The 17062-nt window shown below is 35.3% G+C and overlaps 1 protein-coding gene and 1 long non-coding RNA gene across 2 annotated transcripts in view; one reads left to right on the top strand and one right to left on the bottom strand.

Annotated features, from left to right (window-relative positions):
* LOC125236457 overlaps positions 1–17062 on the bottom strand; it is a 182786-nt gene that overhangs the window by 13240 nt on the left and 152484 nt on the right.
* Positions 4789–5522, top strand: LOC125236508. Its single transcript, XR_007178213.1, has 3 exons — positions 4789–4874; positions 4952–5037; positions 5131–5522. It is a non-coding gene; the product is annotated as an uncharacterized LOC125236508 (long non-coding RNA).

Below are 17062 nucleotides of genomic sequence, written 5' to 3'. Positions count from 1 at the left end.
CGCAAAAACGACGGGGTGTTATAAGTTTGACGTGTCTGTCTGTCTGTTTGTCTGTCTGTCTGTGTGTGTGTCTGTCTGTGGCATCGTAGCTCCTGAACGGATGAACCGATTTAGATTTTTTTAGTTTTGTTTTTATCTGAGAGTTGAGTTAGTCGGGAGTGCTCTTAGCCATGTTTCATGAAAAGCGGTCTACTATGTTGCGGTCGGCGTTTTTTTCAAAATGTTAATTTTGTGGTTAGGTTATTATACGAAAGTTGAGCAAAGATATCTCTTAAATTTTTAACTTCTGATTAGCAGAAACGTCTGCAATCGATGCCACTAGGCTAGGTTTAAGAAGTTTAACACTCTTACGGTAGATGTCGCTACGGGTCCCATTGACCCTAGTAGTGGAAAATTTCGCTGGCTTGGTTGAAGTCTTGGTGGCTCAGTTGGCAGAGCGCTGGAGTATCGATCCAGAGGCCGTGAGTTCAAGTCTCACCCAAGGCAGACATTTTCCACTTTTAAATTTATTCTAAGATATCTCTTAATTCAGCTATGTACAACTAAAAATATCTCTTAATTCAACCAATTGGAACCCTAGGCCATTGTAGAACTATGTCACAGTGACGTTATAAATCAGATTGTAAGAAATCTCTTATTGCTTGTTATTTTGACATGGTGGTGGCCTAGTAAGAGTTAAAATACATTTTTTAATAAAATACAATTAAGCGTAATTATTTTTTTAAATCTGATCAAGCTGCAATATACGCCGTCCAACTTAATTTGACATGACATAAACGTCATGTCGTAATGACGATTAGGTTAGGTACGCTAACTGATGTGGATTGTGGACGTAATACATTTCGTGCTGAATTATTTCTATTCAACAAAAAAACCGGCTCCTTAGGTCCGACACTAATCGTTATTAAGATATTCGGCCGTATGGAATACACACGCTGTATATTCATATGTCTATGCTCACAATAGTGTGAGCATTAACGAACAAAATTTCATGGTAAGTTGGTTGGTGGTTGGTGGAATTTAAAAATTAGTAAAATTTTAAAGTTCGGTAAAAAATCTGTCTGAAATAATAATAGAACTGGGGATCGATTATTGAATTTCGAACGCACGAATTTGCCGTTCGAAAGTCTGTGGAAAACGACGTAATGCTATTTTTGAAAAAGGACGGCTAGTAGAATTTAAATCGCTAGTAGTGGAGATATTATTAAACGAATTTCACGAAATCGAATGGCCGAGATTCAAAAATCGGGCCCCTGTAATTGGACAGCGCCATATTTCGTCATTTTTGGGGTAAGTGGAGAAATACCTTTAGACCAAATGGAACGATACGATAGCGCAACAGTCCATTTAGATGTGTTATCCGATGAAAGTGTTGACACATCCTTATCAATAATATATAATCCTTTTCACACACGAATTCTTGATATCTTTGCATGGTAATATTAATAAACAAACAGAGTATGTATTGCATGTACGTATAGTGGTTATATCTATAGCTGGATGATGATACTGGACGTGGAGTGTTGTTTTATATTATTTCAAGTTTAATGGCTGATTTAGACGGTATACGATTTCTGGTGGCTTAAATAGATGTAATCATAATCACAATAGTCCGCAATGTGCCTCCTAAATAAATCTTAATACTTCACTAAAAACCATCGTCATTGCTTTTTGTGTACCTGAGGCACTTAAATACTTGTACTATTATATATTCTGTGCATGAGGACGCCTGGCAAACCGAAACGGTGATGGCGCTACGACTTTGACACATTTTATCAGAATTGACGTTAAAATGCAAATACTGGGTTGGCTTGAGGATAAGATGCACATGCCCAGCAGTGGGTCACTAAAGCCGATAAACAATTAATAACCTAACCACAAAAAAAAAAATTGAAAAAACCCCCGACCGCGACATAGTAGACCGGTTTTCATGAAACATGGCTAAGAACACTTCCGACTAACTCAGCTTTCAAACAAAAAAAACTAAATCGAATCCGTTCGGGAGCTACGATGCCACAGACAGACACACACACAGACAGACAAACAGACAGATACGTCAAACTTATAACACCCCGTGGTTTTTGCGTCGGGGGTTAAAAAGAAAAGTTATGAGCGAGAAACATTATCAAAACGATGTGAAATTTTCCGCGATTCGAATAGCCCCCAGCGCGGATTGAGGCGTCGATGAGGCGCGCGTTCCGCGCCGCCAGACGTATTTGTGTTTGTAATTGAGAAATCACTCCCAACATCTGTATCGAGATACATCCCATTCTGTTTTAGCTTGCGGATTTATGACTTCCGCAAACTCAGTCCTCGATTATATTCGTAGTAGTCACTTATGAAACAATCAGGGTGGCTAGCCGAATGGCACAATCGCTCACGAAACGCTCACGAAACGAAGCGCTAGTAGATATCTATATTATCTCTCTCTTGCGTTTGCGGAGTCCAGCCGTATCGCTTTCGAACGTCGGAGAAATGCCATTCGCCTGGGGCCAGGTGGGCCTGGCACAATCGCCCACGAAACGAAGCGCTAGTAGAAACATGTGGCGCGCAGCCAATAGCGATATAATAACGTGAGTACAACCGTATTTCAATTAATTATTTATAAATAAATTCATGAGTAAATTATGTATTTCATATAAAACAGATTATAAATCAAATTTACCTGTAAGTATCCCGTAGTAGCAGATAATCTAAAGATTAACTAAACTTGGACAGAGGGAAGCAGCTGTCAGCGAAGACAGCAAATAAAATTGACGTAAAGCATTTAAAATATCACGCTTTTAAGCACTTTTTATTCTTTCCGATGTCTATTTCAACTAAAAAAAATTCTAAATCTCTCCAGTCACGATGGAGATATCGTGGAACACACATTAAAATCACTTTGAGGTTTGGGCGGCGGTTAAAAAGTCATAACTCATAACTTTAATAAGGCACGGAAGTGCGTTTTTTTATACTTTTACGTGGAATCACTTCGTATGTAAATTATTTGACTTGACACAAGCTCGAAACGACGAATATTCTATTTGGTCATGGTAATTCGGCCATAAGTACCTACCAAAAATTTGTACTTAACATGGATGAGTTGCACTGCGTAACTACTGTGTAAATATTTATTTTGTTACAACGAAGGTATGGCACTTAGTTGCCACTCTAGTTAGTAGTTCTCAAGTTTCGGTAATTTCCAAAAAAAAAAAAAACTTATGCTAATACCAGTGCAGTGTTCATTTTACCCCTAAGATATTGTCACACTAAGACCCATCAGCCGATATGAATTTGAATACTACTGAAATACTTTCAAAATAATGTTTCTTCAGAGTCGGTTTTCAGTTTCGAATAAAAGTACTTAAATATTGCAATTAAAAATACTAAGGTACAGCGGGGCCAATCTCGACTGGGGGGGGCAATTGTAACTAATCCATTTTTTCCATTATTACAATATGATGTTGAGTTCTACGTATCCACTGAACACGCCTACCGGTAACCGGTGGACACTATTTAATAATGCAAACATTGTAAAACATGGAGAAAATGGACCAGTTACATTTGGCCCCCCAGCCGAGATTTGCCCCGCTGTACCTTACTCCACTTTACTATGCTCGTCAGAAAACCTGTCTCCACTTTCAAGTAAAATGCGTACAATAGGCTAGATTCCTACTAGTCAAATCAGCTTCTTTTTAGGAACTGTCAAAACGATTTTCTAATATGGAATTACTATGAAATACTGAGGAATGACGTCACGGTCAATTCATTTAGGTACTTACTTTGTATCTTTCTCTTGGACTTATTAAATAGAAATTATGTTTAAACATAACTTTTTTCTTCTAATGTAATTGTAATTGTAATTAATAATTATGTCCTTTATTTAGTGCACTGTATAAGGTAACGGACCTATAATCATTGACAGTTTAAGAAAAATTTTCGCCTGTTTTTGATATTTCACTGATAAATGTAAAAGTTCTACCGCTAAGCGTGTTAAATCTTGTACTTGTATGTCCTATCCTTCTTTTACATTTTAAGCGTATTACAGAATAGATACTGCTATTGGTTTCCTCATAGTTAACAAATTAAAACGAGGTGTTTTTTCTCCAGTCATGGACGACAGTCCTCCAGTAATGGATCCCTCATTATGGACAGTGAAATAAGTTTATAATTTTACTTTTAAAGCCAACTGATACTCAATGAGTCAATTTTATATACCCCAAATAAAAATAGTTTGCGTTATTTTAACATAGAATTGTTTATTGTAAATTTTGGTTTCGTAAATGGTTCCTTGTCCATCATTAGGAGGTATGCAGTTTTACGGTTCCAGTTATGGACACTTGCAAAATAACACTATTTCTTTATATCTTTGGAGTAACAAACTAGTATGTTTTATACCTTATCTCGTGGTTAATGCAGTAAGTAAAACTAATTCAAGTTTACACCGAGTGTTATTTATTTACAATTATTTTATAACATGTAACAATATTTTTTCAAACCTCGTAGGTTGGTTTCATACAGGCAGAGCCATCTATCGGCAGGATTGTATTGATCTCCCAGTTTGCTGTTGCTAGAATGACAAAAGATGGCGTGTCGATCGTCGTTAATTTATTTCCTTCTAAAACCCCTTTTTAATTTTCATTTATTAACAATAAAACTCAGTTTATTATTGTATTGTTAGTTTTCGCTCCTTTTTGGAAATATTTTATTACCCTCTTTAAGGAAGAAGTTAAAGTTGTTGTCTATAGGCGAATGCATCTCGTCACGTATCTGTGGGCCGAGCTGTCAGCCGACACTTTGCATTGGAAAGGATGTAGACGGGTGGTTTTCAAAATTCGTCAAGGGCCAATGTGCCACATTCTAATTTTAAATCGCGAATTAATCGCATAATCGTAAGTATTTTCTTCCATCTTCGAATACAAATTGTTGTGTTACGTTTAGTGCTAATTCTTGTGTCCGTTATTTTCAGATGATTTTATTTTTATAAAATTACCGAGGACCCCTTCCATTGACATGAATGCACGGAACCACAAGCCGGCTTCTTTTCTGGAATGGGTACGTTTCACATTCGTTCGAGTAATATTTTAACCCTCGCCAAGGGTTGGTGAAAGCCTCAGGGTCATTGTTTTTCCCTTCAACCTATTTCAGGGTCCTCAGATTTGGAGGTTAACGTTCGAAGACAAAGCAGAGCTGATGCTTCCCGAGCCTGGACCGGTGGACAGGGGGCTGTGGCGACCGGTATGGAAGAGCTCCCATTCCGTGGCTGCAGCGGTCAACTCTCCTCAATTCTGTTAGACATCACCAAGGTCAGAGCGTTCCTCGTTTTTTTAAAGGCGCCCAACATAAATTAATCTTTTATTTTAATTAATAATTTACCCTTTACCCGGTCTTCCAGTACCAGAACTACTGACTCACCCCTATGCTCTAAATTTTAGGTATTTGTTTTTTTTTTTAAGTAAATAGACTGAGCTAGCGATATAATTTATAATAAGCAGTATAATAAGGGTAGTTTCATTCCCTACCAGTTAGGCGTTACTAAGTAGTGTATTATTAAGTTCGAAATTATTTTCAAAAAGGAAGTTCATTAAAAAGTTATTTTCTATATAAATACCTAGTTTACTTTATTTACCCTTAGGTATTCCCCAAAATTGTAACAAACATGAACTCAACCCTCTTAGCAACATTACTAAGAATTCGTAATGACATTTTTTTCAGTAAACTGATGACTTTTAACTTGCCGCCAAATCCTTCAGAAATAACCGAATTAAATCAAACTTCGAAATTAAGCAGCTCTTTGACTCTTGTTTATGGTACGATGCCGTCCGTTTTTAGAAACTAATTTTATATACTTATTTTTAAGGATATACACGATGATTTGGAACAGGAACCATTTTTTCTAACTCAGTAATTGATGGGGATTACGTTAAAATAGTAATTACGTGGAAACAAACTTGTTCTTTTTTAAATCCTAATTTTAATTTTGAGTTAAATTTTATCCTAAAATCTTTGTCACTCTACTACCTTATCAGTTTTAATGAGTTTTTAACCTTTACAAACTTATTAGTAATTGACAATTTATGAGTAAATCTTGTCATGGACATTGTCAATTACTTTTGTCATAAGTACGCGTAAACAAAGTCAGATTCGTGGATATTGAATGAGAAAATTATAATTTATTTTCTAAAAGTCATGCCTCAACCATATCCGTACTCAAATATCGAGCGTTACGATTACGATATTATACGTTTGTCGATACAAACAAACAGCACAAGACGAACCCAACAGTTATTCCACGAACTTCATCCAAACGTCCCGATTCCCAGACACAATTTGGTCTCGGTTTCTCGGTAAATGTGTGGGCAGGGATAATTAATGAGACATTAATTGGACCCATATTCATAGAAGAGAGATTAAATGGAAGAAACTACCTAAATTTGCTAAGGCATATGGTGACAGAACTGTTGGACGAAGTGCCCCTGCGGAATTTGAACAACCTGCATTTCCAGCATGATGGTGCCCCTGCACATTTCGAATATAGGGTTCGCGACTACCTGAACGCGGAATTCCCTGGGCGGTAGATCGGCCGCGGCGGTCCCATCGCATGGCCTCCACGCAGTCCAGATCTCACTCCATTGGATTTTTACCTTTGGAGTGACGTAAAACGAATTGTTTACGAACAAGAGTCTAATACTGTCCATCAAGAACTCCGCCAAAGAATATGCAACGCATTTGACGAAATAAGGGCTAGCAATTCTCTCCGCAGAATTAAAAATAATCACAGGCGTCGAGCGGAGCTGTGTCAAGAACAACACGGTGGTCATTTTGAACACTTGTTAAATTATGTTTAAAATATTTTTTTTTATGTTTTAGTTGGTCAGGTACGCAGTTGCTTTTATTGTTTTTTATTTATTAATTAAATTGTACGGTTTAAAAACGAATCGTTTATCGTTTTACTTGTTCAACATTTAACTTGTACAAGAAGTAGCTTGCAAATAAAAGTTTAGGTAAGTAATGCACTTTATGTTAATCACCTATCAATTATTTTCGTCGTTATCAGTGCAGCACTAATAAGAGTGATAAGATTACAAGTACATAGAAGTATTTATTGACATAAGATCCGTCAAATTTCCCGCCATACTGATGACACTTGACGTATCGTAGTTAAACTTTATTTATACTGTAGGGTGACCATGTATTCAGTGGTTATTTGTTTTAATTATGTTTTCACTTTTAATTAATTAAACAGTGAAGAAATAACGCGAGACCTCGCCGAATAAGTTTAATTTGGGCTAAATTTTAATATTTTTCCACTCCTGTTCACGGAATAAAAATCATCGTGTATAAGAGAGAAAACAAATGTTATAGACGCACTAGATTACGCAAGAAAGTTAAAGTGGAAGTGGGCAGGTCATGTCGCAAGGATGGCAGACAAGAGATGGACGAATCAAATAACTATATGGCCCGGACCAATGGGCAAACGCAGAGATGGAAGGCCTTGCATGCGGTGGTCTGACGACATTATAAAAATTGCTGGCCCAAATTGGACTCTACCAGCGCAAGACAGATCCAACTGGCACTCTCTGGAGGAGGCCTTTACCCGAGAAGGGGTTCTTGCTTCGTAGAAATAGGAATATACTTAGTTTTATATTTATTATTAAATTGGAATTTATAAAATAATGACATATTAACAATTTTTATTCTAATAAGTAATTATGCATGTATATTCTTTTAAATGACACTGTACTGACATTCTATTGATTGATGAGCAAGAAAATAAAAGGCTTTTTTTTTTAAGGATTTGCATTTTTTTGTCCATAATGGCATGACCGTCCATTATAAGGTATTTTACATAACAATATTTTATTTTAAGTATAGGAAACTAGCCTATTCACATAGGTATGCTCTTAGAGCTTGAACATTGTTTTTAACCGACTTCAAAAAAGGAGGAGGTTCTCAATTCGACTGAATTTTTTTTTTATTGTTCCTCTATGTCGATGTATGAACACTGAGTTTATAAGTTTATCTAGAAAATGAAGACGGTCAATATCGAACGTAACAAGGGATTCGGAAATAGGTACGTACAAGGTTGATCGTATTATAAATTCATAAACAGCTTGCTCGGCAGCGGCGCTCGAAATAACTATACAAATACTAAAGTTTAGGCGTGAGGGTATTTGTTTGGCGGATGTTAGCAGAGATTCGACCTAGACATCTTCATTTTTAACCCCCGACGCAAAAACGACGAGGTGTTATAAGTTTGACGTCTGTCTGTCTGTCTGTCTGTCTGTGTGTGTGTCTGTCTGTGGCATTGTAGCTCCCGAACGGATAAACCGAATTAGATTTAGTTTTTTTTGTCTGAAATCTGAGTTAGTCGGGAGCACAGATCAATCAGTATTGATCGTCAGTGTCCGAGATGTAGCTAAAATATCATTTTGATTCACAACAGTATTTTCTTTTATAGTTATGAATAAGAAATTTTAGATTATTTATAAAAAAGTGATTTATGAAGAACAAGATGGTTCGCAATCATGGATTTCCAGTTTGAGGAAAAAATTCAAAGATATTTCCAAGGTAAGTAAAGCACTAAATAAAATAAATGTTGTATTACACGTTTTGCTTCGTAGCCTAGAAGGTTCATTAAATTTACACGTGTACAGGTGGAAAGACTTTGAAACGAAGTTTTCCTCTGTGTTAGGTCGAGGCAGCCTTTTGAGGGTTGGATCTTTTTTAAAATAATTAATAAAATATGTCGTTTGAATAATTTGATTTAAATATAAGTTATAATATGATATTCTAGAAAAGTTACGATTTAAACATGATGTAAAACAGTATTTAGGTTTGTACCGCACCACTCTATGATTTATGCTGGTGATTAGTACTAACCTTCCTCTTCTTGAAAGACAGAGTTTGCCGCCAAATTGTGCGCAGGAACGCTGTTGGTTTGTATAGTCTCTGAGTCAAGACAGGGCTCGGTCACCATCATCACCGTCATCACCTTATCTCTACTAACATAACTACAGTGTTTCGTCTCCTTCCTCTTCTTGAAAGACAGAGTCCACCGCCCAGGAACGCTGTTGGTCTGTACAAAGTCTCCGAGTCACGACAGGGCTCGGTCATCATCATCACCGTCATCACCTTGTCTCCACTTACATAACTACAGTGTTACCTTCCTCTTCTTGAAAGACAGAGTCCACTGCCATATCGTGCGCAGGAACGCAGTTGGTTTGTATAAAGTCTCCGAGTCGCGACAGGGCTCGGTCATCATCATCACCGTCATCACCTTGTCTCCACTAACATAACTACAGTGTTTTGTCTCACCTTTCTCTTCTTGAAAGACAGAGTCCGCCGCCATATCGTGCGTAGAAACGCAGTTGGTTTGTACAAAGTCTCCGAGTCGCGACAGGGCTCGGTCATCACAGTCATCATCCATCTACACCCGACAGGCCTCACGCGGCCTCCAGTGATTAGTCCATTGTCACTTCACTTGTCACTTTTTCACTTTGCACAGTTTGTATGTCTTTACTTGTGCACACTAACACTTATCTTACTACGTTAACTGACCGCTACAGTCCGGTATCAACTTTTGTATATTTTGAGAGGGTTTACGGTGAGTTTATACTACTACAGAAAAGGGTTAATAAAGATATCTGTTGTCGAGATGAGATTTTTAGAAGTTTTTAAGATAAAATAACCTACAGGATGTAATTTTTTTTTAGAAAATAACTCTTTGTAAAAAAAAGTTCCACCGACTTAATCAGAGTAGGTACTGACTAAAATATCATTATTTCGTGCTCACACTCGACACTCTTGTAAAATTTCATCTAACGAACCTAAACTTATTGCGGTTTCGTTTGTTTTACCTCAGAATTCCTAATGCTACTTTATCATAACATTGTGTTGTTGTCAAAGTAGGTAATTTAAGTGGTTTTGGACTTACTTTTTGTAACAAATTCAATTGTGGTTTTACTAATGTTATGCTAAGCTAAGATAGCGTGAGATGAGACAAGACACTATTTTTTGTACAATACATAATCCTCATACTATTTCTTTTGAGCCGAGAAAAATCCATACTATTATTATAAATGGGAAAGTGTGTGTGTCTGTTATTTGTCCGTCTTTCACGGCAAAACGGAGCGACAAATTGACGTGATTTTTTTTAAGTGGAGATAGTTGAAGGGATGGACAGTGACATAGGCTACTTTTTGTCTCTCTCTAATCCCCTACTTTCCTATCATGGGGGGAGGTGGAAGTTTGTATTGAGTATCCGCAGTGTTCGAATTTAACGCGAGCGAAACCGCGGGCAAAAGTTAGTAAGCTATATTTATCTTAACCCATATGACCTTATTTATCAAGAATTAGCAAGATCCCTTAATTACTTAAGCTTTTGATTTACCAGCCACTGTACCGTGAATAATGATAAAGTTCAAAGTGTACCCGTCCGCGTTATCACAATAACGCTGTTAACACTGTTAATGCTGATAACGATATTTGCTCACCTAGAGTGGCGGTCGATAAAGCCGGCTACATTAGTTGAATCAGTTAAATAGGGGGAAATTATGGAACTGACTATTATTGGCTATGCCATATGAATAACGTTCTCAAAAATGCTCTACGTGAAACATGGTATCATTTTTATTTCAATAATATTTTGTTAAAAACTCAGTTAAATGAGGCACAATTTAATTTCCGCATACAATTAATGTTATTTTTAGTAACGTACTCTATAACGTCAAAACATCATAGATGCTGCTGTTCCATCGCTTAGATGTGCTATCGGCCAAATGTTTAAAAAAACACATTGGATCAACACACTAATTTAACGCTGTTTATGAGCATTTACTCCTTAGTTGTATTAATTTTTTGTATACATTTTTATGTGTACTACTTTTGTATTTTCAAAATGTCTATGAAGTTTTCAGAAAACCATAGGTAGCAATTATGAGATAGTCCGTATCCGCAAACGGGCGCCCGCTCCGCTGGGCCGCTCAACCGCGGCACCTACCGGGCGCCCTACGATCATTCTCCCACCTCGTGGAACTATTGTTAAAATCGTTGTAATAGAATAGTCGCCATAGCAATTATTCTTACTTCAATGGTCAAATTAGCATACCTCCGCTCAATAGCACATTGTTTTAAAGGCCATAGACAAGTCGGAAATGTTTGAACAATTATTTACCAGTTTCACGCAGTCTTTATAAATTTACATAAATTTGCTTGGTTGGAAAAGGGGATTTCTTGTAAACTTGACTTTGCATAAATAAAATTAATGATTAAGTATGAGTTTTAAGTAATAGTGATCACTGATCACAGATTTGTATGTAAACACTTTATTGTACATAAGACGAGTTAGGACATAGAAATACAGTATAGTTATGGTGTACAAAGGCGAACTTATCCCTATAAGGGATCTCTTCCAGTCAACCTTTGAGCGAATTGAGAGGAAAAACTAATTAAAACATGATAGACAAACGAACACTATGTACAGAAAACAAAAATTTATAGTTCAATTACTACCCCAGTAATAAATAGAACCTGCAGCTTATTATATCGATATATACAAATATATAAATATATATATATATATATATATATACTTACAGAAATATAAATATATACAATATCACAATAAAATAAAATATTCGGCTGCAAAGATTTTTTTTTATAATACATCGGTGGCAAACAAGCATACGGTCCGCCTGATGGAAAGCGGTCACCGTAACCTATGGAGGCCTGCAACTCAAGGAGTGTCACATGCGCGTTACCAACCCATTAGAAACTTGTACACTCCCTTTTGCTGTGTTAAGTACAGAGATTTTGAATATTACAAATATTTTAATTAGACAACGCAATATTCATTAAGCTTGAGCAAGATGTCTGGGCGTGTCCGGCATCGCATACTTATACATATTTAAGCAGGAGTTTTAGTAAGTGTGAGCAAAAAAGGGAAAAAGCGGATATTAATAGTACATTTTCATACTCTCATCTTTAGTGCAAAATTTGAAGATGCGTTCTTGTTTTCCAATTGGCAAAAGGTAAACAATCAGGTTTTAAATCGATTATTTTACTCGAAAAGCCTCATGTCATGATTATCATTTGTATTTTTATACCAGATTTATGATTTAAAAAAAACAAAGTTTTATATTTTTCACAACCTTTATATAATTTATTATGATATAACCAATGCGCGTTTAATATTCAGTTTTTCAGGGTTAACGAAAAATTCATAGAAAATGTAATTCTTGAAGTATTAACCTAGTACATATTAAAATTCGTAATCATGTTACTATCGTTACGATTTTAAGTATATGAACATATTTTCTACTCAAATATTATCCTCATAGCCTCCGCTTATGACAACACTTACTTTTCCAACACAACTTATAATCTAAAACCGTAAAAAGAAGATATATATATATATATATATATATATATATATATATATATATATATATATATATATATATATATATTATATATATATATATACATATTATTTATTCGAAAATAAACGAAACATTTAAAATAATGCTTATGCAATTAACTTGTCAGTCAGGTTTACTCAATATCAGAGTGAATTTAATGACGGTAATCTAATTAGTCAGATATTTCCCACGGTATTTGACATTTGATACCTCGTATCAGCTCGACTACTTTATATAACGTGGGCTGAGTGATACATGCAGTGCACAGTATAAACACTGTTATCAGTATCGTCAGAAGAACTATTCACGCTTATTATCTCGCAGTGAAAATTTGGCTGTCTCATTTCAAATATCTTAGATGGAAAAATCATGATTTTTAATTGAGTAAGTATAAAAAATCTGAAGAAACACGTAAAATGGGTACAGTCACGGACTTTGATTGTTGATCCACTTCTAGCTCATTTTATACTGGAGCATCATAGCTTAACTATGCTTAACTATGAGATGTCCAGTATAAAATAAGCTACAAGTGGATAAACAATTAAAGTCCGTGACCGTACCTAAACCTATAGTTTTAGATACAAAAATCTTAGACTCATTTTCAATACTATCTGTATATTTATTTTTATTAAAATGTACACATGTAAAGAATAATAGCTCCTTTGTTTTTAGGGTTCCTCTTTTCAGAAAAAAGAGTTTGTAAATAATAATTATTATGTATCTGACAGTAAAGTACAGTCAAGTGTAAAAATATGGGTGCGTACAACTTATCAAAAATATGTCCCATAGCACTTTATGTCGGCGGAATAAGGTCTCGGTACATATTTTTGAGCGGATAAAATCGATACGTATTTTTGCACTTGACCGAAATGTCTCAGATAGATCACACCACTCAAGGGGGAGCAGAGACTTTTATTTTTCTGTTCGACGGAGTTGGGCAACTTCGCTTAGCGCAGAGGGCTGAAATTGACGCATTCTGGCCGGAGGACGCAAAATATATTTTGTTATCTAAAAGAGCAAAGCAATATTAGATATCTCTATTTTTGATACATTACAGCTCTATGATTTTCCAGACGATTCCGATAAGTTATAATGCTGATTGATTACTTTCACTGTGTTGACATTAAACATGTTGATATTAAACATATTCACGTGGATGATCTATAAATAGCATCTAGCATCTCAGATGTTAATTAACTTGTAATTGTAATTAAAGTTAAAATTATCTAAGCAATTTCGGCTAAAGTAACTAGTCTCCAATTATTCTTATATTTTTAACTACACACATCAGGGCAAAGTAAAGATAAAATGTTATATGACGTAAAATTTCGGCAAAAAAAATTTTTTTATGTATTTTTTTTTTAAGTTTTATTGGATGTATTTTCACATAAAAAGTAAATGTTGTTTCTAAAAGTGGCACTTAGATATCAAAAAGTAATTAGACTCATCGCAAAAAAAGTATTTTATTATAAAAATTGTAATTTTTTATTTTAAGTGCGATCAACGAGGATAGTTACATTATGTCCAATAACGACATCATCGCCATTAAAACAGCGTTTTGATCTGAGAAATAATAAGTAATTTTTATTTTTTCTAAATGCTTATAATTCTGAAAGTAGGCGAAATCCAGAAAAGTAAGTTTATATGACATTTTACTTTTCTAATATGATGAGGAATACTATATATATATACTAATAACTTGAATTCGACGAAAATGTAGCGCACAATACATACAGTTGCCATCAAATATATCGGAGCGGCCAACGTGATCACAAAAATTCTGAATAACATTTTTGAGAGTTGAAATATTTTAAAAGTCATTATCATTAACTACTTAGGTACATACCTATTTTCGGGTCTGTTGTTTTTACTGTTTTGGTAAATTTGTCCTAGATAGTTTAGGAAAATATTTTTAATTTATATTTAGTTTAAAGTGCCTTATGTACAAAATCTTTTATCGAAGTTTGAAATTCAGTTTAAACCCAACTCACCCCAAATAACGGTATACTGAGTGTCTAAAAATGTTGATCCTGTGACAATTGATTGCAGGAAATGCATTGTGACTATGAATTTTATTCCTAATAGAACAGGGATGCTGATACGCAATAATGCGTTATCTTATCCCACACGAATTTTGCAATAAAATGTCAACTTTAATCGTAATTTTTTTGAGTAGACATCTGAAATGAAATATTTATTTTCCAAGTAGGCATATCACAATGCGCATATGAACGTCAAATAATGCTGCGCCGGCTCTAACCCTACGCCTCAGCCTCGAGAAGATTTCAGTCCCCCCTCAGTTGGAGGGGGGTATCCACTATGCGACCGGCAAGAAACTCGGCGGGCCACTTCTTTTCAAAACATTACATCTTAGAGGTATAATTAACATGCATTAAAAAACAAGATACAATTTAAAAAGCAAAAGTATGCATCAAAAAAAATATTAACAGACTAGGTACCTACTCTATGGAAACTAATTTCAAAAAATTATACAAAGTATGATTAATAAGAGATGTTAGAGATGTATAGAGTCTCTAAGTGTCAAAGTACATCTAAAAAAAAAAGAAAAATTATACATGATGAAGAAAACAAAAACGAACTGATACAAATAAAAGATAACTAAAATAACTTTAGAGTTGTAAAAGACTCTTGGTGTCTCAACAAAAGAAAAAAAAAATACTTAATCTACTTTTATTTTCCTTGGAGATGTATATGGTCTCCAAGAGTCAGAAAGTAAATAAACAAACAAGGACGATCTTATTGCAAAATGAATATGGGATGACACATTATTGCGTATCAGCACCCAGTTGTAGGTATGTAGACAGACAGAAACCTTAAATGAGAAATGTTTAAAAAAAAGTATTTTTCATTTAGGCTTAGGTATATTAAAATTTAGCAAGACTACTTTTGTTGACCTAAGTGATTTTGCTCGCAGGTAACTAGTTATTATGTATTTAGGGTTCCGTAGTCTAGTCAACTAGGAACCCTTATAGTTTCGCCATGTCTGTCTGTCCGTCCGTCCGTCCGTCCGCGGATAATCTCAGTAACCGTAAGCACTAGAAAGCTGAAATTTGGTACCAATATGTATCTAAATCACGCCAACAAAGTGCAAACATAAAAAATGGAAAAATATGTTTTATTAGGGAACCCCCCTTACATGTAAAGTGGGGGCTGATATTTTTTTTTTCATTCCAACCCCAACGTGTGATATATTGTTGGATAGGTATTTAATAATGAATAAGGGTTTACTAAAATCGTTTTTTGATAATATTAATATTTTCGGAAATAATCGCTCCTAAAGGAAAAAAAAGTGCGTCCCCCCCCCTCTAACTTTTGAACCATATGTTTAAAAAATATGAAAAAAATCACCAAAGTAGAACTTTGTAAAGACTTTCTAGGAAAATTGTTTTGAACTTGATAGGCTCAGTAGTTTTTGAGAAAAATACGAAAAACTACGGAACCCTACACTGAGCGTGGCCCGACACGCTCTTGGCCGGTTTTTTTATTTTATTTGAATAACATTACACCTTGACTTTGTACTGATACATAAATATATTTGCTAATAACCAAATTATGTTTTTGTCAGTATTTATTGACCACATTTTGTAGAGGAATACCTCAATAGCATTAACATTTTTGTGGTCTGTTATTTAAAGAAATTCGGTACCTACGCAAATTAACATGTTATTCTAAACAGAGATACTTCAGTTTATAGGTAATCCAATATAAGTTTGCAACGATTGTCACAGCCTCGCCAGTGCAGATGTTATTTTAAACGTCAAACATTGATGAAATTATGACATTTACTTAACCCTTGCAGAGGCGGGGCAATTAAAATCGTTGCAGACTTATCTTGGCCGGACTTTATAACAGGTAGATAATATACAGTCACCGGCAATAACATCGTACCAAACAGAAGCCCCCATAAATATGTGACATACTCTTTATGTAGGGTTGCCAGACGGTCGGGATTTGGCGGGATTCTCCCGATTTTTAACATGTGTTCCCGAATCCCGACAAATTAGAAAATGTCCCGATTTCTCGAAATACTCTAAAATTTCAAATTCCAAACTAGAATCCAGCCAAATTATTTTTCTGGAACGACCGTAAAGTAAGTACCGTAACCCGCGCCTAGTGTGCGAAGCGCGTTGTTTCAGTGCGCAGTGCGGGGTGCGGTACGTTTTAAAATATTTTGGTTGCTCATCGTGGGTGTCATTTCAATGAACGAATTTCTTGGACACTACATCCTATACCGGTTAATATGTCAATACTGTGGGACTTCGTTAAATCGTCTTTCGTCCCGATTTCGAGAGCACTGGCTTTAGCAAGCTGCTGCATGGCTTCTAAATATCGTGGATGATATCCAACTATTGTCAGAATAAAGTTGAAAGATCGTATTATTGAATAAAATCTATCAGCAATTTTTGCTGTAGATTTCTCTATTGAATTCGATTCTTTCAGCAATTTTTGCTGTAGATTTCTCTATCTAAAAGTAACTAATGCCAGATAACTAATACCGCATCAACTTAATTCCTGGTAAAGTAGATATTTGGAGATACGTACATTTTCATTGTTTCACAGGAATCGTAATCTCACTCTCCATCCCTTCAACTAAATTTAAAAAATCACGTCAATAATTAATCGATCCGTTTTGCCGT

The sequence above is a fragment of the Leguminivora glycinivorella genome, chromosome 2 (assembly GCF_023078275.1).
Source record: "Leguminivora glycinivorella isolate SPB_JAAS2020 chromosome 2, LegGlyc_1.1, whole genome shotgun sequence".
Lineage (NCBI taxonomy): Eukaryota > Metazoa > Arthropoda > Insecta > Lepidoptera > Tortricidae > Leguminivora > Leguminivora glycinivorella.
The sequence above is the reverse complement of the archived record's forward strand: the minus strand, read 5'-3'. Positions and strand labels throughout refer to the sequence as shown.